Here is a 25,460-nt window from a genome sequence, read left to right as displayed (position 1 = left end):
TTGGGGAGGTGGGCGGTGAACATCCAGGTGAGGATCCTCTCTCAACGCTACTCTGAGTCCACTGTTCTGTGATCAACGTGGTTGCCAAGCACTAATAAACGCCAATTTCTCTCCCAGGCACATCTAACATGTTGCCCTCAGGCAGCCGTGACCCTGATCCCTGTGCCGAGTGCGCCTCAGATGAGGACACTGAGGGCAGCGCCATAAAAGACCCTGTCACGGCGCTCATCCTCCCCCAGCGCAGTAACACACACCTCCCTGGGGCCTCGATGTAGGGCAGTCTCGAAATCACAATCTGGTGGGCACAGCAGGAGGAGGCAGGGACATCCGAGGTTGCTGGCACTCGGAGGACTGCTGGAGGCAAGGAATCCGCTGAGGCCCAGTCAGGTGGTGAGCCTCTGGACTCGATCCTCAAACAGTTGGTGGAGCTGCAAAGACAATCATCATGGGAACATCAGGAAGGAAGGCCTGGTGCACTCCTCAGATTGCAAGGGGCAATGGAGGAGCCCATCCACCTTCAGTCCACTGGCATGCCAACACACCAAGGTCAGCACTGGCAGGTTGGCAGTAGCCACAGTCCAGGACATCGGTTCCGCAGGCTGAACTCCTTCGCTGACGCCATAGTTGGCCTCCAATAGTGTCAACGCGAGAGGGGCACGGGACAACTCCATCTCACTCCAGCTTCCCCTTCCCCTCAAGAAGTCAGCCAGGGGCCGTTGGGCACTCACAGGGAGGAGGATCAGCAGCTCATCACCCCAGGCCATCCACCCAGGTGACTCTAGGCATGTCTGGCCAATCCAAACCCTCTCTTCCTGTGACCCCTGCAACTCCAGCCAATAGGGGGGTGCAGCTGGCCCACAGCAGGACACCCAAAGCAGGCCGGGGCCCCCCAGGTCTTGGCCCTCCAGAAGACGCCCACCAAGGTCATCACAGACAGGGCATCACAGTCAGCAGGCTGCCCCCACCTCCGCTGTGGATGCTGGGGGAGCACCAAGACGTAATGGCAAGGTTAAGAAGATGCAGTTGTACATGGGTATGGGTGTTAATCACTGGTACATAATGTTCACCATTGTAAATAAATTCCCAAGAATGTCTCCTTGCCTACGGCTCCTTGTTCTGATGAGCAGTGTTCATGTCACTCAGATGTGAAACCTTGGTTTCTGCACAAGATAAAAGCAGGTATCTCAGTCCAGGGCCTCTTCCCTGTGCAGTGCACAACCTTCAGGGCAAAGTGATGGTCCAGCCTCACACTCCCTGGACACATTACTGATACCTGCACCTCGACGGTGCTGGTCATTGCTGCCAGAATGTAGTGGGCAGGCATCACAGAGTTCCATCATTCTCTCTGTGTGCTCTCAGCACCTTTGAGGTGGGGCTGGCCCCCATCTCTTCAGCATTGTGACCAGTGACACTGTGAACCTCGGCCAGACAGGAGTCAGACATTCTCAGAGGCTATGTGAAGATCTATGGAGTGTCCTCACTGCAAGTCATCATCATCCTCCTGGAATCTAGCGACTATTAGAGCCTCCACTGCATCTCCATGATATCAGCCTGAGCACTGAGGGTATGTGCGCTGTCATCACCCACACAGGGGTCAAACATTCACAGATGCAAGGTGAGGATGTCAGGACTGTCCTCACTGCTTCTCGTCATCATCCTCCAAGAATCTTGCGGTTATGAGGGTCTCCCGAGCGCACCTGCCTCGTCTGGTCAATGCAATGTCCTCATCGCCGGCATCCTCGTCTTGGAGGACCTCATCACCATCACCTCCTTCAACGTCCTCCTCATTGGAGGAGACGTGCAGCTCTTCCATCTCCTCCTCAGCCAGCTCCTCCCCCTGTTGCAGCACCAGGTTGTGGAGCATTGAGCAAGTGACGATGATGCTCAACACCCTCGGGGGACTGTATTGCAGCGCCCCACTGGACCTGTCGAGGCACCGGAACCTCATTTTCAAAATGCCCATCGTTTGCTCCACCAAAGTCCGAGGTGCAGCCTGAGCCTCGTTATCCTGTCGCTCTGCTGCAGTCTGAGGGCACAGCACGGGCATCATCAGCCTCGTCCTCTGTGGGTGGCCCTTGTCCCCAAGGAGCCATCCCTGCAGCCTCTGTGGACCCTGGAAGATGTCAGGGGTCTGAGCCCTGCTCAGGATGTAGGGGTTGTGGACGCTCCCTGGGAATCATGCACAGACCCTGTAGGATGTGTTTGTGGTGGTCACACACCAGCTGAACATTCAGCGAGTGGAAGCCCTGCAGCCTGAGGTAGTTGGCTGCTTGTTGCCATGGAGATTTAAGAGCCACATGAGTGCAGTCGATGGCATCCTGCACCTGTGGGAAACCAGAGATCTGCGCAAATCCCAACGCTCCTGCTTCCTGCTTTGCTGATCTCGGGCAAAATGCACAAAGTCCTTTGCCTTCACAAAGAAGGTGTCTGTGACCTCCTGGATACACTTGTGCATGGAAACTTGTGAGATCCTGCAGAGGTCACCTGTGGAGCCCTGGAGGGAGCCACTGGCGTAAATATTGAACACCGTGGTCACTTTCACAGCCACTGGCAGTGGATGCCCTTCATGTCCCCGTTCACCAGATCCTGCAGCAGGCGGCATATGCGACCGACCAGTTCCCTCGATATGCACAGTCTTCAGCAACACTGGTTCTCAGTCACCTGCAGGAATGACAGAAACCGTCTATAGACCCTGGGTCTAGCAAGGTGCCCATGAGCGATGATTCTCTGTGAATCTCCAGCTGCGTGTGCAGCAGGCCCTGCCACACCTTCATCTTGAGGGAGGTGCTCCTCCCTTTGCTGAGCCAGGTGCCTCCACTGCTCTCTTCTCCTTCCTCTCTGCTCTCTGTAAGCCATGAGGCATCCTGCTAAATCACCAGGCTCCATGATCCTGATCTTCTCCTCCTGCAGGATCAAAGAGAGACGTGTGGGTTCACATGGGTGCACTAAGAACCTCTCTCCATTAAGTCTGAAGGTCCCTTCATGCATGCAGGAGAGTGCTGGCCACACTTGGTCGGCCAGTGTGCAGAGCGTTCATTGGCCGAAACCCCACCCACTTCTGCCCCACTCCACTGACCAATTGGCAATAGCTTTGCCCATTGGACTGCACGCTGTGCTCTCAGCTCAGGCACAGGCATTCTCCTAACCCGCACGGCAAGGCTGCACTGTTAGCTTGAACCATATTGGATACTGGTCCAAACTTTAATAAAGACATTGTAAGGGGCTGTGAGTGCCTCCACCAGTGACTGAGCCATTGCTAGTTTTTGCAAGGGGATTGTACAACTTTGTGAATCATCCAATTGTTTAGCTGCCCCCTAAAACACACATTAATTTGCAGTCTGCGCCCAAGGGGTGAAAAGTTCTGGATTATTTGGTGGCACTTTCATGCTTCTGCGTTGCTCGAGTGCGCAGAAAAGCTTCAGGGACCCGACTCCAAGTCTGTCAATGGAACTGCAGCTGAACGGTCCCAACTGTGGGAGAATGCTCACTCCTGACAAGCTTTTCCAAGTGTGTGGCTGCTTCCCTCACCACCCCCACCACCCCACCCCCAGAGCCCCTTATCCCAAACCCCACCCCCGGCATGTGCTTGAGTACTTCCTTCAGTCTGTGCTGCCTTGCCCCCGCCCCCACTCCATCCCTCCCAGCCTCAACCGCACTGAAGCCCTTACACAGCATTGCACTGAAAGCCACCTGAGAAAAGAGACTTGCCTGTGACCCCTGCCAATGTGCGGCCCCCTCGATGTCCTCCGGGCGATGCTCACGAGCGCTGCACAAGGTTGTGCGCGCTCACCCCCCGAGTTCCCCTCAGAGTTCAGCTCGCCAGGTGCATGCCTTTTAACAGCGGACGTGAAGCAGGCGCCCGCACTGAAGCCATGCCAACGTGGGCGGTAAATTTGAGGTGGGGGGGATGATTCCAGCGAGCAGGGTTTATAATGAGAGGCTGAAGCGTTGAAATTAGGTTCCCGATGTGTTACACCGGGAAACACTGCCCACCATTGATGGCTGAAGCGGACGATCCAAACTGGTTTCACAACGGAGTAAAACCTATTACCCGCTCAGACCCCCCATGACACCCACTGCCAACTGGGCCAGACGATTCCACCCTTGGATTTCCATAGAAATTTTTATAATCTTGGCAACCGATCAAGTACTTGTGAAGTGTAGTCACTCTTGTAATATACAAAGCGCGTGCACAGCCAGCTCCCACAAACAGCAACGTGTTTTCATGGCACTTGTGCTTGGTTTGATCGGCTCATTAAAGAATCCCATCGCCCTTTTTTTAATTTCATGGGATGTGGGTGTCGCTGGCAAGGCCAGCATTTGTTACCCATCCCCTAATTGTCCTTGAACTGAGAGGCTTGCTGGGCAGAGTCAATTGCTGCGGGTCTGGAGTCACATATCTGGAGTCCAGGTAAGGACGGCCGGTTAGTGAACCAGATGGGTTTTTACAACAATCATTTAAAGTTTCACGGTCACTATAACTGAGACTAGCTTTCAAGTTCCAGTTTTATTAATTGAGTTTAAGTTCCACCAGCTGCCATGGTGGGATTTGAACCCATGTTGCCAGAGCATTAGCCTGTCCACTATCTCCACAAGGGTTATGGTTTGGATTTATTACACCAGGCAGCCAATCTACTAAGCTCTCTAGTAACCTCTATCAAAGTTCACTTGTCTGTCCTGATCTTACCCAAATGTGGCTGGAGACAAAGACACAGGTTTCAGTTCATAAGAGATTCAGTGGTGGGTAAATTGTGAGAAATGGGTTGGGACAAATGAGCCCCATTTGTTGTGAACACAGGTGGATGACCACAGGCTGCACACATGAATTGTGACACTGCAAATGAACGGCCAGATAGAAGGAAGCTCCACGATGCGTTGGCTGCTGACTTTTGCAGCTGTTTCCTCAATTTGCTTTTGAACCAAAAGCAGCATCTTTGCCAAGGCACCTGCCTCTTCAAATATACTCTCTGATCCTCTTTTGGAAACCGCTCTCAAGTCACATACTTCAGGAAAAGGAACTGGTAACCGTGCCACAGAATGCCTTTTAATCAAAATTGGACGAACGCCATTCTTAAAAGATCAAATGACATCTGTCAGATGGCGCAGTGGGTAGCACCCTTGCCTCTGAAGTTCCAGGTTCAAGTCCCACTCCAGGGATTTAGCACAAAGATCAAGGCTGATATTCCGGGGCAGTACTGAGGGAGGGCTGCGTTATCAGAGGTGCTGTCTTTCAGATGAGACAGAGGCCCCATCTGCCCATGGGTGGATGTAAAAGATTCCATGGCACTGTTTTGAAGAAGAGTAGGGAAATGTTTCCCAGTGTCCTAGCCAAATATTTACTCCTCAATCGATGACGCAAAAATAGATGATCTAGTCACACAGTACTGTTTGTTGTGTGTCAATTCGGTGTCACATTTCCTACTTTACAACAGCGACTGCAATTCGAAAGTACTTCATTGGCTGTAAAGCACTTTGAGATGTCCAGTGGGAATGAAAGATGCAATAAAATGCAAGTCTTTCTTTTCTTTACCTGAGCTTGTAAAAATTAAGTGGGAACAAAGGCATAAACTGTCCAATAAAGAAAAGATATGTAAAGCAGCATGCCACATAACAGGGCAGGTGTTCTACTCAATAGGCAAACCTTTTCCTCCAATATGGTTTTCTGTGAGCAAATATCTTCTTGTTCGAATAAGGGGAGTTTAAGTCGGAGAACACGAGCTCAGAACACAGACAAATTCTGCATTTTTCAGTTGAAGTATGAAATGTTTCAATCCCACCCTTTTCATTTTTTACATAATTCATTGGGGCTATTTTAATTTTAAATGAGGAGGGGGATCGCTCCAGTTTAAACAGTCAGGTTTGTGAAACTCAGCTAAGGGCACCCCTGCCCCTTTATCAGCCATTTGTTCTAGCTGAAAGTCTAATGTATTCATGCTTTTGCACTCTGCTGCGTCAGCACAGCAAGCTTCCTTCAAGGCACCACTTATCGGTACACTTAATGCAGATTGTGATGGTGAACCCTACTAGCTTTTATGCTTATAAACACATGCATACACAGAAAATTGCCTCTGCATTCTGGGCACCTTTATCTCAAACACCAAGCAACCCAAATGCCCCACTCACCAAACACCATAGCAAGAAAATAAGCTTAAACATTTCTTCTGTCCTTGTGGTCAATATATACCCCTCACAACTGACTTGGTCAATATACACCCCAATTATGCTTGAATCAAGAAAGAGGTGATTGCTGGAAATACACCATGCAAGAGAGGGCAATGGAAGTTGATCCAACAGTAGCTCTCAAAAGGGAATTGACTGCACATTCAACAGGGAAGAGGAACAGAATAAGGAAGTGGCATTGCTAAGGGGAAATAATAGGGGAGTGCAACTAATTCCATAGCATTTACAGGAAAGAAATAGGCCACTCGGCCCAACTGGTTTATGCCGGTGTTTATACTGCACAGAAGCTTCCTTCATTCATCTTCAAGTCAGCCTATTAGCATAGCTTTACACTCCTTTCCCACTTAGCTAGCCTCCTCTTAAAGGTAGCTATAATGCACTGAATAAAATAGCTCTTTCAAAGAGCTGGCCCAGGTGTGATGGGCTGAATGGACCCCTTCGGTGATGTAATGTGCTTTGACAGTTGCTTCATTACAGTAATGGGGGCTCCAGGCACTGCTTTCCCCTCGGTGACATCTGTTCCCCAATGCCAGTCTTAGTTGGCCAGCTGAGTTCCGCGTGGCGCAGGGGCATTTGGTTAAAGAGGAACTCTATCATATGGACACACACGCGTTTATCCTTTGGGGTTAGAGGTTTGTGGCTTATTTCCCCACCTAAAAGTCTTCATTCCCCACCTCCATGCACTCGATTAGCCAGTGTCCTCGAGGAGACCTCCCGATTGCTCTGCTCCACACCTGGGGCAAAGTTGCCATTTAAAAATCCAGTGCATGTTGGGATGATGGTGTGGGGAACAGTGATTGCCTGCATTCAATGGACTTACATGTGCCAGGGCCACACTGTGTCCATCAGTTCACTCCATGTCATGAGACTGGTAAGCGCATTGGGTCATACTGTTGCGTTTTCTTTCCCTTGTGTTTACGTTGTAGCTAAACAGGAAAGCACCAACCACGCATAAGGGATCGGTCAACATTTATGAAGAATTTGAGAAGTTGGCAGCAGTATTACACAGTTGGAGGACTTGTACACATCACCGAATTGGGAGCTTCCTCAGAACAAACTGAGACTTAAGTCTGAATCACATGATACATTGCATCATTTCCCCTCTCATGATGTACACAGAAAACATAACCACGTCCACTTAAAGGTGCACCGGAAGACATATTTTGGAGCAGGTTGGATGGGCCCTATGACCTATTCCTGCTCCTATTTCTTATGTATCCTGTGCCTGGAAGGTAACCAAATTGGAATCCTATTTTAATTACTCACGTGCATTTAGTCTGCCTTGAAGCAACTGTTTTAGTCACGATGACTGCCTGTTTAAAAGGGACATTTGTCAGTCACCGAAGGTTATTTAGTGGCAATGGGGGAAGCTAATGCTTTATTATTGGTTCAAACAAATTGTTTGCTCTTTTATATGCTCACGGTGCTATTAGTTTCTTACTGGTGGGCCCTTTACACTTAAGATTGCAGCCAATGGAGGGAAAGAGAACAGCAGAGATTCTGAACTCCTCCCCTGATGTAAAAGTTAAATAAGGACCTCTCACTCCAGCGTCCAAAATCAACAGAAACTAAAGCTTAGAACAAAAGATTTTTGTTGGGTAAGGGAATTAAAGGGTTTTGAACAAAAGCAGCAAGTTGGATGAGACCAAAGATCATCCATAATCTAATTGAATGTCAGAACAAGCGTGAAGTCCTGAATGGCCTCTTCCCTTTCCTATGTTCCTGCCCCCATCTTCCACAGCCTGAGGGTAAATTTGTGCAGTTTGGAGAGTCTAGGACTAGGGAACGTAGCCTAAAAGTTAAAGGCCGAGCCATCAGCAGTGAAATTAGGAAACACACACAAAGGGCAGAAATTTGCTTGAGCGTAAAATGACACGTGATGGCGTCGGCCGAGCGTCCCAACATCACCGCGCACTCGCGCGATATTTCGGTCGGTGGGTGTATGAGGGAGATGGAAGCACGCCTGTTGACAATTAACAGGCCTACTAAAGCCATTCAGGTTACAATCGAATGATATTTTTCGCTGGTCGTCCAGCCTTACGGTTGGCAGGCGAAAAGGCCAAGCAGCCTTTGGATTTTTTTAGGGAACCTCATCCGGGGGGCAGGACAAGGTTTCCAACAGCAACTAAAAATTAAATGAAAATATTTGAATTTCATTCATATCATGTCCCTGCTCATGTGACACAGTGGTAACTTTTTTTTATGTTTTGTGTTATTAAATCTTCAGCTCCCTGAGGCAACTTTCACTGGCGCGCACTTGCGCAAACTTCCTCGCTCGCCCTCCTCCCACCCCCAGTAGCGCTGAGCGTTGCAGCATCTGTTTCATGCTGGCTGGCCGGTAATTGACCGGCCAACGTGAAATCGACGGCGGGGCCCCGATTGCAGGTGGCAATCAGCTTTGCGACTGCACCCCCCACCGCCCCCCCCCCCCCCACCCCCCACCCCACCCGGGCCCTCCCACCATGCTCGCTCGACAAGGTAAAAATCCTGCCCAAAGCGTGGTTTTTGGAATTCGGAACTCTCTTCCATGAATGACAAGTTATGCCAGGTCAATTGTTAATTTTAAGCCTAAGGTTCATAGGTTTCTGTTAACCCAGAGTATTAAGGGATATGGAGTAAAGGCAGATGTATGGAGTTAGTTCACAGATCAGTCATGATCCCATTCAGCAGTGGGACAGACTCCAGGGGATCTGCTGCTCCTTGAAACATTTTTAGCGTATTTATTTCAGATTTTGCACTTTTTAAAGAAAGAAATTTACATGAGGAAATCTCTTTTGCATCAACACCAAGTTCAGCATGCAAATGGCAGAAAGAGCAGGGTCCTTAATATCTTTAGTATATTGCTGATGGTGGACTGACAGCTCGGGTGATTCTAGGTGGCTGATTGAAGGCTAGTCTGGACCTCCCCAGGGTCTATGAAGCGAAATTGCATTTCTAATTGAAATGTTCACAGGGAAGATTCATGATTACACAAGAGATAGATCCTCAATCAAATACACAGCTCCTGTGCGCTCAGCTCATGATGAAGCCAAAATAACAGCAATCATATGGGTCACAAATCAAACTCAGGCCTGATTGCCTTGAATTTTAAAAGCTGATAAAAACATCAGGCCTCTTTGCTGCCTGAGACACAATAGCATGTCTTTACTCGTCTATCAGTGAGCAGCCAGTGAATGTAGAACAATGACCAACTTACTGAAACATAACTCCCGGAATAATAACAAATAATATTAGTGTAGCGTTCCACCGTGTACTCTATGAAAATTATTTGTCTATCAATTCAGGTCAAAGTATAACATAGAATCCATATTGTGGGTGAGTTATTCACCTTAACATTCATTTTGTTTGGTTAGTAATTATTAATATCCATAAGCCAGGGAAAACCTCCACAAATTGCCCTTAGAAAGATAGACTAACTTGCATTTCGATAGCACCTTTTATGGCTTCAGGAAGTCCCATAGACTGTGAAGGGTAGTCACTGTGGTTCATTAGATAGAACTGGCTTCCATTCATTTAGCAGATTTTGTAAGCCCAGGACATCCCCAGGGCTTCACAGCCAATGAAGTACTTTTGAAATACATTCAATGTTGTTATGTAGGAAAATTTGCCAGCCAGTCTGTGTGTAGCAAGGTACCACATCCAGGAAATTATTGGTTAATTTGTCTTTTGGTGCGTTGGTCAGGACACCGGGAGTTTCTTGGATTTCATCTTCCTCAGCTTAACCACATCAAGGAGACGGCACCGCTGACAGTGCAGCACTCCCTCAGTGCTGTACCAAAGAGCCAGCTTATGGGCGGAATTTTACGGCTGCGTCACCACGGGGGGGGGGGGGGGGGGGGGGGGGGGGGGAGCGTCCAATGCAGTGAGCCAATCAAAAGCCCATCGACTTCGACGGGACGGTAAAATCCTGCCGGCGTAAAATTCCGCCCTCTGTGTTCAAGGCTTTGAACTGGGACTTGAACCCAACTACATTTCTGACTCCGAGGCGAGTGTGCTGCTTACTGACTCCTGCAGAGTGACTCTGCAAGATATCCCTGTCATTAAAAGCTGGTCTTAAGCCAGATTTATGACATCCCCCTCTTTTGAAAATAAAATATAAAGCAAGAGAAACCCAAGTAGAACAACTAAGTACTGAACACTATAAAATTAATTTGATGAGGCAGCATTTGAAACCGCGGTTTAAGTATAGAACATAAATTAATCTGAATGCATGCCTCATTTGTAAATGCTGAAGTGATAATGTAAAAGAGATGCCAATGATTTTAAAGCTGTGTGCATCTCCAGTAAGGTTGACTGACCAGTAAGTAGCCACCTCTTGTGCATCTCTGGAGGAATCATGCTGTTCTGCTTGAGCTGCATTATTTATTGCATTCCAGTTGGAGGAGCTAGTCCACTGCTGTCAGGTGAAGTGGCTTACACTTTAAATAGCGGAGTTTGCATTGCATACATCATGAAAAGGAACAGAAATTGTACTCTCCCTGTGTGATTCACCTGCTTAACAGTCACTGCCCTACAAAGTAATGCATTGTGAAATGTTTCAATAAGATACAATTTAAATGCAAATACTATGGTAACAAATATATTTATCGCTATTGCTGCTTTCCATTTTCATTGCTAGTCAGGTAAGGGAGGATCTACATAAGCACCATGTGCCGAATGTGCTGCGATCCTTTTCTTTCATTCTGACGCTTTCCTCACTGAATAATTAGCTGCAATCTTTCTCAAAAGTAATTCCAGTAAGTAAGGTAGTTCTGCCTTACCTAGCTTGTTCTGTACAAAGGACTATACAGTTTGGTGTCCCTGAAATCATCCAAAATGTGTGCCTATCCCGAGACCTATTCCGGACTTCACTATGTGAAGAATATTAACCATAAATGTACCTTTTCCTAGCTTGAGCTTGTATGTTCACTTTGTTCTTCCGTCACAGCTTAATTTAGCCACCTCCGTTCCCTTTGACCTTCTTATTTACATTGCTGCCTCCCTACTTTAATACACAGAAGTCACACACAAAGTCATAGAACTTACAGCCCAGAAGGAAGCCATTCAGCCCATCGTGTCTGTGCTGATTCTATGAAAGGAGAGTCATGCTCAATCCTTCATCCATGCTTCCAGTCCATAGGCTCTAAGTTTCTCAACCTCAAGTATCTGACAAACTCCCTCTTAACATTATTTACAGAATCAATGACAATCAACCTTTCAAGTTGGGCATTCCAGATCCTGATGTCTCTACATCCTTTCCTAATGATTTTACATCCATGGCCATTGGCTATTGACCCACTCACCTAAGGGAACAGATTTTCTATATCAACTCCAGCAAAGCCTTTCATGTTCTCTGTCCCAATTAGAACAGTCCCAACTTTTCCAATCTCTCCTCACTAAAGTCTTTCAATGTGACTCCAGACCCACGGCATTGTGGTTGACTCTTAAATGCCCTCTGAACAAGGGCAATTAGGGATGAGCAGTAAATGCTGGCCCAGCCAGCAATGCCCACACCCCATAAATGTATTTTAAAAACCTGGCCATCGCTGATTTTAATGATGTATTTTGGCCCAAAAGAATAAAGAAAAGATTTGTGACATAGCCTCCGATGCCCCGCTGATTGTTGGCAGCACTTCACTCATTCAACACTTGGCTGATCTTCACCTTCTCATGGTGCTTTTAGATTAACCAATGAAAGGTACTGGCATTGCCTGTTCACAACACATAGGTCTCACGTACTTGGCATTAACCCCCATGTAAACTTTCCAGATTCATGTTGGAGGTTTTTTGGCAAATCCAACAATTGAGAGCTTGAGATCAACAGGTGGGGGAGGCTGGGAGCCAGGCAACAACAACTTGCATTTACCTTTAACACAGTAAAATGCCCCTAAGGCACTTCACAAGGGTGTTACCAAATAAAATTTGACACTGAGCTGCGCAAGGCAATATTAGCACCGGGAGGCCGGTGTGGATCAGGTTGGTGGGGGTTCAATCCCAGTTCTGGTTGGGGTGGACTTGGGATATGCCTCCTTGCCCTACCCCTGGAGGGATTCACAGCACTGTGGGTTGGACCTGCCTTTGGGCAGAGAACTGAAGAGGATGCAAAGAACCAGCACAGACCTGATGGGCCAAATGGCCTCTAAACCTCCATCGCTCTAAGGCTATAACATGCTCTTCAGGTTGGAATGTCTCTGAGACTGTGGCACTCACAGCTCTCTGGTACAATAATACTGGCAAGGTGAAACTGTTTTTGACTCGCTGTTGGCTCTGCATCCTTGAATAAAAACATAATATTTTGGGTTTTATTTTCGACAGCTGCAGACGGGCTTTATCCTTAGCCGGTGTGAAGAAACCTTTACAGTTTTGTTGGCTCCAGCAAGAGACTGTGCTTTCTTTGTTCCTCCCAAACCGACATACCCCTCTGCCCCGACTACCCTCCTCCTGATATAATAAACTGATGACCACAGCAAATTTATCCAACTTTCTGTGAAGCTTTTGAATGCTTCAGACAAAAGCTTTAAATAAAAAGAAAGGCAGTTATCTTCCTGCTGCTTTCTCTGACCTTGTTAACCTGCCCTTACAAGCACCTGCCAACCTGAGACCTCCCCCAGCAATTAGTCTCTAACTGTCCTCAAGTTTGCTTAGTTGCAACACCTTTCCATGGGGAATGCCAAGCAGTGCTCTTGAAAGGATATTTCAGATTAAACATACCTGGTAGTAATCCAGAGGCCTAAACTAACAAACTGGCAAAATGAGTTCAAATCCCACCATAGTAGCTGAGGAATTTAAGTTCTGTTAATAAAATTGGAATAAAAAGCTAGTATCAATAATGTTGCCTAAGAAACTACCTGATAGTTTTAAAAATTAATGTCCTATCCTGGTCTGTCTATATGTGACTCCAGATCCACAGAAATGTGGTTGACTCTGAACTCCCTCCGAAGTAGCCCAGCAAGACGCTCTGGTCGTATTGTGCTTTTGTTGTATCTGACATTCACACCACACAAGTGCCAGGCAATGACCATCTCCAACAAGAGAGAATCTAACCATTGCCCCTTGATGTTCAATGGCATTAGCATCACTGAATCCCCTACTATTAACATCCTGGGGGTTACCATTCATCAGAAACTGAACTGGGCTAGCCATATAAATACTGTGGCTACAAGAATAGGTCAGAGGCTGGGAATTCTGTGGAGGGTAACTCAGCTCCTGACTCCCCCAAAGTCTGTCCACTATCTACAAGGCACAAGTCAGGAGTGTGATGGAATATTCTCCACTTGCTTGGATGAGTGCAGCTCTCACAACACTCAAGAAGCTCAACACCATCCAGGACAAAGTAGCCCGTTTGATTGCCACCCTAATCATCACGTTCAATATTCTCTCCCTCCACCACCGATGCACAGTGGCAGCAGCGTGTATCATCTAGAAGATACACTGCAGTAATCTGTCAAGCCTCCTTCAACAGCACCTTCCAAACTGTGACCTCTACTACCTAGAATGACAAGGGCAGCAGACACATAGAAACACCACTCCCTGCAATTTCCTCTCCAAGCCACTCGCCATTCTGACTTGGAAATATATCAGCCGTTCCTTCACTGTCACTGGGTCAAAATCCTGGAACTCCCTCCCTAACAGCACTGTGGGTGTACCTACACCACATGGACTGCAGCGGTTCAAGAAGGCAGCTCGCCACCATCTTCTGAAGGGCAATTAGGGATGGGCAATAAATGCTGATCCAGCCAGCGAAGCCCACATCCTGTGAATGAATAATAAACATGCTGACCATGCACTAGACCCCAGATTATTCATGAGCAGTGCCAGCTTTAGAAAAAAAGCACAGACAGGAGAAGACACTTTTCCCCAGTGGATCTCTTATAATGAATTATGAGATGATAATCTAATCAAGGGGCTCAAATGACAGCATAAATCACAAACAGCGAAGCTTCTTTGGTTTACCAATATCATCAGAATTCTAAAATTGGATTAGGAGGTTAAATTCACTTAAAGCAATCTGCTCTTGTTACATTATGTGCAAGCATTTTGCTTCCAGTGGCTTTTCCAGTGTCCGGGTAGTCTATTAATTTGCTCGGACTGTCGGAGATGAAAGTCCTGCTTCTCAATGCAGAGCACAGTCCACATTCAGTAGGTGGTAGTAGAGCTGAAGATTTAGCAGATAAACTGAGAGCATTTTTCTTATTCATTAATGGGATGGGGGCATCGCTGGCTAGGCCAGCATTTATTGCCCATCCCTAATTGCCCTTGAGAACTGAGTGGCTTGCTAGGCCATTTCAGAGGGCATTTAAGAGTCAACCACATTGCTGTGGGTCTGGAGTCACGTGTAGACCAGACCAGGTAAGGACGGCAGATTTCCTTCCCTAAAGGACATTAGGGAACCAGAGGGGGATTTTTTTTTCTGTTGGAGGGCCAGACCTTTGGGTGAGGTGTACTGTCCAACTGTTGTGGTTCAGGTGGGTGTCGCAGATCTTCAGGCATTAAGAGAACAGGAGAATTGTCCCTGTGTCCTGGCCAAAGATCTGTCCTCAATCTGATGTCACCAGAAACAGGTTAACCAAACATTCATCTCATTGCTGTTTTTGGAATCTTCTCCTTGCAAAACATCGCTGTTTCCTTGTGCATCAGTGGATACTCTTCAGAAATGGCTCACTGTGGCAGTTTTGCCTTTGGACAATGAAATATGAATAATGGCAAATCTACAGCCCATTTTACGTCTTTGCTGAGTTTCATAACCTAAGACATAGGAACAAGACTAGGCCCATTCGGTCCCTCAAGCCTGTTCCATCCTTCAATAAGGCCATGTCTGATCTTTGATCTCAACATTTTCCTGCCCTCTTCCCATATCCCCTTGGTGCCCAATCTCAGCCTTGAACATAATCGTCATCTGAACATCCAACACTCCCTGGGGTAGAGAATTCCAAAGATTCACAAACATCTGAGAGAAGAAATTTCTCATTCCTAAATGGCTGACCCCTTACCCTGAAACTGTGACCTTTAGTTCTAGACTCTCCAGCCAGGGAAACACCCTCTCAGCATCTACCCAGTCAGGGCCTCTTAAGAATTTTATATGTTTCGATGAGATTACCTCTGGAAAATAAAGGTCCAATCTACTCAACATTTCCTTATAGGACAAATTCTGCTCTCCACATCCAAGGAACATAGGTGGAATTGAAGATTGGGAGTGATGGATAACAGCAGCCAATTCTCTGTTGCTGGTTTCACACTATTGCTTCATACAATACTTCACCCCCAGTGCAAGTGGAAAATCAGTGGTAGAGTGGTAACGTCACTGGACTAGTAATCCAGAGACTCAGTGGGGACACGGGTTCAAATCCTACCATGGCTGCTGGTGGAATTTAAATTCAATTAATAAATCTGGAATTGAAAGCTAGTTACCATCAATAATGGTGACCATGGAACTATCAGTGATTGTTGTTCAAAAAAAAAACATCTGGTTCACTAATGTCCTTTAGGGAAGGAAATCTGCCATCCTTACCTGGCCTGGCCTACATGTGACTCCAGACTCACATTAACTCTTAACTGCCCTCTAAAAAGGGTAACAAATCAAGGTATGTGCCCATGACTGAACCTCTCAGGCCCTCGAGGAAACTCTGTGTGACCAGACTTACACATCAACATACTGTGCCAGGAAATATCCATGTGTGTGGACAGAGCAAGCTGGTCCACCCAAGATAGATGGAATTGAAAATTGGGAGTGATGGATAGGAATCCCACAGTGAGTAACTGACCTCTGGACTTGCCAAAGCATGCCCACCATCAACAACACTCAAGAAGCCTGACACCACCCAGGACAAAGCAGCCCGCTTGATTGGCACCCCATCCACAAACATTCACTCCCTCCACCACCGACACACAGTGGCAGCAGTGTGTGTCCCATCTACAAGATGCACTGCAGGAACTCATCAAGCCTCCTTAGACAGCACCTTCCAAACCCATGACTGCACCATTTAGAAGGATAAGGGCAATAGACACATGGGAATACCACCGCCTGGAAGTTCCCCTCCAAGCCACTCACCATCCTGACTTGGAAATATATCGGCCGTTCCTTCCCTGTCGCTGGGTTAAAATCCTGGAATTCCCTCCCTAATAGCACTGTGGGTGTACCTACACCACAGGGACTGCAGCAGTTCAAGAAGGCAGCTCACCACCACCTTCTCAAGGGCAACTAGGGATGGGCAATAAATGCTGGCCCAGCCAGTGAAGTTCACATCCCAAAAATGAATTTTAAAAAAGATATCAAAATGTTTCAGTGAGTCCTGTTCAGGTTTACTAGCAGTCCCCACTGAGCCTCCAGTTTGATGTTAAGCAGGATTGTCACTACAATGCAGCATCTTCCCAGGGGATTACCACCTTTTCCCTTCTGGAGTTAGGCCAGGAACCGATTCCTGAGCCACACTGTCACGGGTTAGGGGGAACCTCTTTCGCTGTGGCATACAAGTTACATCTGATTATATTCCAAGGTCAGGAGCTGAATTGAATCACAGAAATCTTACAGCACAGAAGGAGGCCGTTCAGCCCTTCGTGCATGTGGCAGCTCTTGAAAGAGCTATCCGATTCATCCCACTCCTCTCTGCCCTTAGTTTTGAAGTATTTACCTAATTCCCTTCAGAAAGCTCCTGTTGAATCTGCTTCCACCGTCCTTTCAGGCAGCGCATTCCAGCTCTCAACACAGTGCATTAAAAAATTCTCCTCATCTCCCCTTGGGTTCAGAAGGAGGCCCAATTCACTGCTGAAAGGACCCAGTGACTCGACCATGAGCCCTCGGCCCGTTTCAGAGGTTCGCTGGCTCTTCAGCACAGATGTGGACATCTGTACTCAGCCCATCAGTTCCACCCTTCCTTTCATACCTGACCTGTTAAATTGTTTTATTGAGGTTGCAGGTATCAAGGCCTAAATATGTAGAGAAAAATTACAGCCCAGAAGAACCAGCCAGCCATGGCAAGCAAGCAGTGAGGTGTCAACAACAGCCAGTTTAAAAATAAAGCTTTTAACTTGTCAAAAGACTGTCCCCTCACCTGCACGCCCACCCAACACCACATTGCCCCATCTCTTGGCAACAGCCTCCCCAGCACAAGCGGGCAATTGCCTGAACTGGCGAGAACACAGACATCAGATTCATTCAACAGATCAGTAAATGAGGTACAAGATATTATCTCACATCACTGTCATATCAATGTCTTACAAAGGCAGATGCTGCTTAGATGCAGACTGCACAACTTAATCACTGAACTAATGAAGTGAAGCCAAAATAACTCTTATGCACGAACCCTACAGGCTCATTATACTGAAAGAGAATTTCGCCCCTTATTGTTCAGAATAAAAAGCCTCTCGCCACCTTAGGCCTTTTTGTTTAAATGTAGTTCCTCGTGCAATGTAGGAAAATGCAGCTGGCAATTTGCGAGAAACAAGCTCTCCCACAAACAACAATAAATATCCAAATAAATATGGAAATCACAGAAATCTACAGCAAGGAAGGAGGGCATTTGGCCTATCATGTCTGCACCGGCCCACAAGTAGCCATCCAGCCTAATCCCACTTTTCAGGTCTTGGTCCATAGCCCTGGAGGTTATGGGCACTTCAAGTGAATATCCAAGTTTTGTTTTTCAGTGTTTATCAGAATTTCTGCCTCCACCACTCTTTCAGCCAGTGAGTTCCAGATCCCCGCCAGCCTCGAGGTGAAATGACTTCCCCTCGAGTACCCTTCAAATCTCTGACCTCTTACTCTAAATCTATGCCTGTTTTAGTGATGTCGTTTGAGGGATAAATATTGACAAGGACATCAGGGAGGACTCTGTTGTTCGACTATGCAGTGGGATATTTTAACCTGGGAGTTTAGACTGTTTAACATCTAATCTGAAAAGCAGCACCTCCTATGGAGCAGTAGTCCCTTGGTACAACACTGGATTCTGTTTGAATTATGTACTCAAGTCATTGGAGTGAGACTTGAACCCACAACCTAGTGACTCAGAACCACTGAACCATTGCAAACACTTAACCCGATCGCTGATAATGAAGACCCTCAAAAGACATGCAGGTCACTACCCATTGCATACAGTGGTTGGAGCCACAATCTATGGTGGTAGCATAGTGGCACTGTCACTTGGCTAATAATCCAGAGGCCCAAGCTAATTTTCTAGGGACGTGGGTTCAAATCCCACCGAGGTAGCTAGGGGAGTTTAAATTCAATTAATAATTAATATAGTCTCAGTAATGGTGACCATCATTAATTGTTGTAAAAACCCACCTTGTTTTAATAACGTCCTTTAGGGAAGGATATTGGGCATCCTTACCTGGTCGGGCCTACATGTGACTGCAGATTAACAGTAATGGGGTTGTCTCCTAAGTGCCCTGTGAAATGGCCCAGCAGGCCACTCAGCTCAAAGGACATTAGAGATGGGCAACAAATGCCGGCCTTGCCAGCGATGCCCACATTCCATGAAAAAAATGAAAAGATCTGCTCCATTTTTTCCAGTTTGAGAGTCTGGGCCAGTGCCAAAGGCTCTTTCAGTTTTTAAATGCAGCCGGTGACAGGAAAAAGAATGCCTCTTCGCAATCATCTGCGCCTCACTCAGCAAGCGCCCAGCAGCTGAGGTTGAATGGAGGAGCGAGCTGTTTCTGGGATTGGAATTAATGAGATTCCTTCTGCGTCTAAAGTATCTTTAGTTTCACACACAGGATGACAGAGGGCAGTATGTAACCTTCTACAGTTTGCCTGCGGGAGCCCCTTTTGCTGTGGTTTTTATTTATTGAACAGCTTCCTCGTCCTCTCTTTCTTCTCGCACATTTATAATACAAGGCGCATCTTATTTTTACTTTGATGGGAGCCGCTGTGATTTGGCCGTCGCTTTGACGGGGACAAATATAACAAGAGGGACTTGCTCAATGTGTGGAGCAAGGAGCCAGGGGCTGAATTTTCCGTTTGGTGTGTGCACGCCCGACAAACGTTAACTGATGCGCGATGACGTCGAGCGTGCACCCCAAAGTCACCGCAAAGTCGCGCGATATTTCATTTGGTGGGCGCGCGCCGGAATCGGCTGCGCGCCCGCTGATAGTTGAAAGGCCTATTAATGCCACTAACCAGGTAATTAACCTGAATTTCACACTGTCTGTCCAACCTAACGGTTGGCAGCCAGGCGCAAAGGCCAAGCGGCCTTTAGGTGTTTTAGGAAGCCTCAACCACAAGCGGGATGAGGTTTCCTAAAGCTTTTACGAACTGAGTAAAACATTTTCTGAAAAATAAAAAAAAACATGTCCCTGTGTCACATGAGGGGACATGTTTCATTCAATTTTTATTGCATTTATTTATTTTTTTAAAAAGCGCTTCAATCTTGAGGCAGCTCCGCTCCTCGGGGAGATTGAAGCCCTCTTTCATGCACATGCGCAACGGAGCGCTGGCCCCGACTCTCCCTCCTCCACCCCACCCGCACGGGTAGCGTGCTAACGCTCACGCATTACGCTGGGTGGGCCTTAATTGGCCCGCCGGCGTAAAATGGCGGTATGGAGCCAATTGCGAGCGGCAATCGGGTACCCTGCCCGCTCCCACTGAGCCCACCCGCTGAGTGGAAAATCCTGACCCAGGATTCTTAATAAACTGATGGCTTCTGCCTGTTCTTGTTCCTGAGGTGCGATCCCAGCCATTAGGGAAAGAGCACTCTAGAGATACCCAGCCTGAAATGAAAGAGGGGAGCAGAGAAATGCCAGCCTCAAAAAAGCTATCTGTGATAGTAATTGGCAGGAACAATAAAAAAGCACTGAAAGCAAGCCAGATTGCTGCAAATCCCACTCATGCAGCCACCGACTCCGTTAAATAGACTTCCAACTTGGGCCCGAGTTTTCTTCAAGTCGGAATCCGGAAGTCCTGCTCCGGACCTGGCACGTACCATTTTCACGGAGGGTAAGGGCGGGATGTATTTCACACATTCGCAGCTCAAGAAGGCAGCGGCACATTTAAAAGTGCAGCTGCCTTCAAACAGAAGCAATTTTGGTCAACTAGGTTCCTGAAACACAACCCATGGGCTTTGGACATTTGAGGGAAAGGTCTAAATCTACCCGATTTCTTAGGAAGGTAAGGTACCCTTTTTGGAGAGGTCAGGGACCCTTTGGGATTATAAAGAGTAGACATGGATGTGGGTAAGGTCTTTGAACCTGTCAAGCTGACAAGTTATTTAAATGCCCTGCCCTTTAAATTTTGGGGAGAAAAATAGCCAGCCTGCAGTTGAAAAAAAAACAATGCTTGTAATTTCAATAATTGTTTGTTGATATAAGCCTAAGGATTATCATTATAGGATTAGTGCTGCTTGACTGCTTTCATATCCTATCATTATCACAGTGGCAGGCCTGTAAATTCACTTTTTTATTGACAGCTTAAGGAGATTATAAAGGGATTAGCTTTCTTTGATGTGGGGCTATGAATACAAATGTTTATTTTTATAAGGGATTAAATCTTGAAGTAAATGTTTGTTTTATTCTGGATTGAGTACTTGAAGAAAATGTTGATTTTAATATGGGATTAAGTACTTGAAGTGATTTGAATGTATTGAATGAGCTTTTATCAACAAGAGTGCTTTTTGATGCAGTGAAAACTGTAATAGATACTTAGAACTTTATTTTATTCCATCTCACCATGGCTAATGGGTAAGTTGGCATGGAGGGCGTAAGGACAAAGGGTGGTGGGTGGGAGTGATGGGTTGGCATGAGTTGTCTTTAAGTTGCCATAGGAGCTATAAGGGCAATGAGGATGAATGGGGGTCATGGGTTGGCATGAGTTGGCACTAACTTGGCATAGGGGCTATTAAGGGCTATGGAGATGAATTGGGGTCATGGGCTGGCATGTGCTAGCACTAGGTTGGCATGGAGGGCATGAGGGGCCCTGGAGGTAGAGGGGCATGGGTTGGGATGGAGGGAAGGAGGGGGCCATTGAGTGGATAGAGGGGAATAGGTTGGCATGGAGGGTATGAGAGAACATGAGGGTGGGTGGGGGTTATTAGGTGGCATGAGTTAGCATGGATATGTCATGGGGAGTATGTGAGGGTTTATAGGCTGTTTTTGGTCTTATTGCCTTTCTTACAACTAGGACAAAGCCCCAGAGCAGTGAGGACCCCCAGAGCAGAACAGCTCTCCTGGCACCTGGCAGCCTCTGTGGCTGGGGTTCGGGTTTACAGAGTCAGGAAGTTTTCCCAACTCTGCGGTCCCAACTCAGGAGCGAAAATTCGGCCCTTGATCTTTGGTGCCCGGCAATTGTGGACACCCTTGTAATATCAACCGCTTGCATTTTTATAGCACCTTTAATGTTGTAAACCACCCCAAGCCACATCAGGCTAAATTTGACACCAAGCCACATAAAGAGATGTAAGAACAGGTGATCAAAACCATGGTCAAAGATTTTAAAGAGCATCTTAAAGGAAGAGAGGGAGAGGCAGGCAGGTTTTGGGAAGGAATTCTGAAGTTTAGGGCCCAGACAGCTGAAGGCACAGCAGTCAATGGTAAAACAATAAAAATTGGGATGCGCAAATTGGCCAGAACTGGAGAAGCACCGAGATCTTGGAGGGTTATAGAGCTGGAGGAGGCTGCAGAGCTAGGGAGGGGTAAAGGAGACCATGGAGGAATTTGAACAAGATGATCAGAAATGCAAACTTGAGGAATTGCAGAGGTGGAAGTCAATGTCAGTGAGTACACTTCAGAGTGACCTAAGTGAATGGGGCTTGGTGCGAGTTACCACACAGGCAGCAGAGTCTTGGATGAACTTGAGGTTTCAAATAGCGCCAGATGGGAGATCAGCCAAGAGAGCGTTGGAATAGTTGAGACGGGAAGTAACAAAGGCATGAATGAGGGTCTGATAGGCAGGCAAGCTGAGGCAAAGTCAAGAGGACAACGTTACGGAGGTGCAAGTAGACAGTCTTTGTGATGAAGAGGACATGGAGTCAAAAACTCAAGTAGGGTGCTGAGATTTCAGTTCAAGACAGTGGCAGGGAGCTGGATGGAGTCAGCAGCCAAGGAATTCAGGCATTGAAGGTACTATGTAAAGGCAAGTTATTGTTGTTGAATGTCACACTTCTGGTAAAGTTGACTGGGAGTGAGACAAAAGAAGTTTCTCACACATTGTGACATTTAGTGCTTCTTAAGTAACCCTACAGTCATGTTGAATAGAATGGTTATTGAAATGATGCCCTGAATATACATTCAGCTGTCAGAGAGCCACTTGCAAAGGATTTCACTTTCCAAGGCTGGCAATCAAATTAAGTTTTACACTGAGATTAATTAATTAAACTAATTAAGCCAGAAAAGAGATAAATCTTGGACCTCATTAACATCGGCAACAGGAGGCTTGTATGGGTTCAATGTCTGCCTGAGGGTGTTGCTCATTACCATTACTATTTCGTTTTAGCTCTCACATGGAGGATTGACCTCCAGGTGTGGGCATCAGGTGGCCGCCTCATCGGGAATCTTGGCCTAGCTGAGGCCTGCAACTTGGAGTAGAAACAGCCTGCATCAGTCGGCTGCAAAAAGAGGAGGCCTCCAGCCACCATTTTAATGGGCCCGCGATAAGGTTGCCAACCCTCGAGCTTAGCCCTGGAGCCTGCAGAAATTAAACATGAATGTCTGGCACACCTCTCTGAGCAGAACTCGGGTGAAATCATCATAGGGGCATTAAAATAAAAATTGTGTTTTTCTTTCCCATTTCCTTCGATACTTCTGTTTATTTGTCATATAAATATTGGAGGTGAAGAAAAAAGTGCTGTTTGACTGGGGAGTGGAGGGGGTGGTGGTTGGACAAGGGATGTCTTGCAATACAATCTCCAGGAATACGTTCCCACAGAGTTGGCAGCCGAGTCCCCCCCCTACAGGTGGAGTTGGGGAGTGTGACCGCAACCGCCTGCAGATTCTCTTGGCGCAAGAGCATCTCGAACCAGATTTTACTCAGAGGAGGCATCAGCGTAATGTAATTGAGCCTCTGGATCGGGCTTCATACCTGAGCTAATTTGAGTGGGAGTTATAAACAACAACTATTTATACTTATGTAGCCCCTTCAACGTGATAAAATATGACAATACGCTTCACAGGAACATTAGAAAACAAAATACAACATTGAGCCACATAAGGAGAAATTGGGTCAGGTGATCAAACGCTTGGGCAAAGAGGTAGGTTTTAAGGAGTGTCTTAAAGTAGGAAAAGTGTAGGGAGGGTATTCCACAGCTTAGGGTCCGAGCAGCTGAAGGCATGGCCACCAATGGTGGAGCGATTAATTAGGGATGCTCACAAGACCAGGATTAGAAGAGCACAGACCTCTTGGAGCTGGGGGAGATTACAGAGATTGGGCGAGGCAAGGCCATGTGTTTAATGTTTGGATGTCTATCTACCGAATCAGGCAGCAGAAGACATTCTGTGAATCACAGCTGTTTTACTGTTAAACTGCGGGCAATATTTATCCCCGCCTTGGGTGGCGGGGTGGGGGGGGGGTGCGGAGAATTGCAGGAGCGGGAGGCCCTCCGATTGGTGCCCCCGATTGGGGGCGGGCCTTAGCGTGACTTCCAGGTGGAAGCGCTGTGCACTCCCTGACGCGGGTCTCCCTGAGACTCGGTGCTGCCTCAGGAGGTGGGTTCCCAAAGTGAAAAAGTTATTCTTTCGAAAATTTCATTAACCATCCATGTCCCCCTCATGTGACAATGTCACGTGACTTGGGACATGGACATAACTTTAAGGAAAAGCGAATCTTAATTTTTCGATTCGGTCGTGAAGCCTCATCCAGCCCGTGGATGAGGTTTGATGCTTTTTTTCAGGTCCCGACCTGCCCGTCAGCCTTAAGCTCGGAAGGGCAGGTCCACTAATTGCCTTAATTGTTTTTTGAAAGGCCCCAATAGGCTGTTGACAGGTCGGGGCGGGCGCACAGCTGACTCGGCTGCGCCCCCTGCTGACCTGAAAATGCAAACGACGCGGGGTGAGGTCGGGAATTCCGCCCAATGTCATCCTGCGTGGGCGATCAGGCACCGACCCCACTCGCCGACAGAAAAATTCTTGCCTATACCAGTTCTGTGCAAATACCGGTTTCCGCTCTTCCCTTCTGGATATTCTCCCTGTTCAGAAGCAAAACCCCTCCAACTGGGGAGAAAACCCAGCTCTTACTTATGGGCCTCAGTGAGCATCGCCTGCTCTCAATTCACTCTGAAGATTGTCCTGGTTTACGCTTAAAGGGCCCTGCGTTTCTAACACTGTCACCACGGAAGAATTTGAAAACAAGGGTGAAAATTTTAAAATCATTCATTGCTTGGCCAGGATTTTCCCCTCGGAGATTTGGGAGGGGTGGGGGGGGGGGGGTGCCTCGCCAAGGGGAAAATGACGTGGGATGACGTTGGGGGGAATCCCCGACATCATCCCGGTCCCTTTAAATTTTCAGGAAGGCGGATGGACAGTGAAATCAGCTGTCCGCCCGCCAATCTGTCGGTGGCCAATTGAGGCCATTGTCAGGCTAATTAAAGTAATTAAAGACCCTGCCCGGTCTAGCTTAAGGCTGGCGGGCAGGACAGGTGCCCCAGTGAGCTCCAGATTATTCATGAAGCTTCATCCACTGGCGGGATGAAATTTCATGTCCGTATTGTAAAAAATTGATAAAATTTATGGTGTTCTTTGTTAACATGTCCCATCTCGGGTGACATTGTCACGTGAGGGGGAGATGTTAATAATTTTTTAATGTTTCTTATTTTTAAAGTTTTTTCCACTGTCAGTAATCTCCCTGAGACAGGACTTTGCCTCAGGGAGCAGTGCGCTGTTTTGCGCGCATGTGCAGAAGAGCGCACTTGGACAGCTGGGGATTCCCTCCCTCCCAGGATGCCGCTGGGCGGGCTTTAATTGGCCCGCCCACTCAAAATGGCGGCGGGCCCCGTTTCAGTGGCGGGAGTCGGCTATCCCCCCGCCGGTGGGGACCGCACGCCATCCGAGGGCAAGATTCTGCCCCAGGAGTCAATGGAGATCAGCGGGCACAGGGGTGGCAGGGTAGCAGGACTTGCTGCAAGTCAAGACACTGGCAGTGATAAAAACAAAAAACTGCGGATGCTGGAAATCCAAAACAAAAACAGAATTACCTGGAAAAACTCAGCAGGTCTGGCAGCATCGGCGGAGAAGAAAAGAGTTGACGTTTCGAGTCCTCATGACCCTTCAATGGTTCTGTTGAAGGGTCATGAGGACTCAAAACATCAACTCTTTTCTTCTCCGCCGATGCTGCCAGACCTGCTGAGTTTTTCCAGGTAATTCTGTTTTTGTTTAAGACACTGGCA

The 25,460-nt window shown here is 47.3% G+C and overlaps 1 protein-coding gene across 1 annotated transcript in view; it reads right to left on the bottom strand.

Moving 5' to 3' along the window:
- ccdc33 (coiled-coil domain containing 33) overlaps positions 1 to 25,460 on the bottom strand; it is a 312,770-nt gene that overhangs the window by 29,927 nt on the left and 257,383 nt on the right. The gene's annotated exons all lie outside the window — the stretch shown is intronic.

The sequence above is a fragment of the Carcharodon carcharias genome, chromosome 32 (assembly GCF_017639515.1).
Source record: "Carcharodon carcharias isolate sCarCar2 chromosome 32, sCarCar2.pri, whole genome shotgun sequence".
Classification (NCBI taxonomy): Eukaryota; Metazoa; Chordata; class Chondrichthyes; order Lamniformes; family Lamnidae; genus Carcharodon; species Carcharodon carcharias.
Note: the sequence above shows the minus strand (reverse complement) of the source record. Positions and strands in the feature narration are given on the sequence as shown.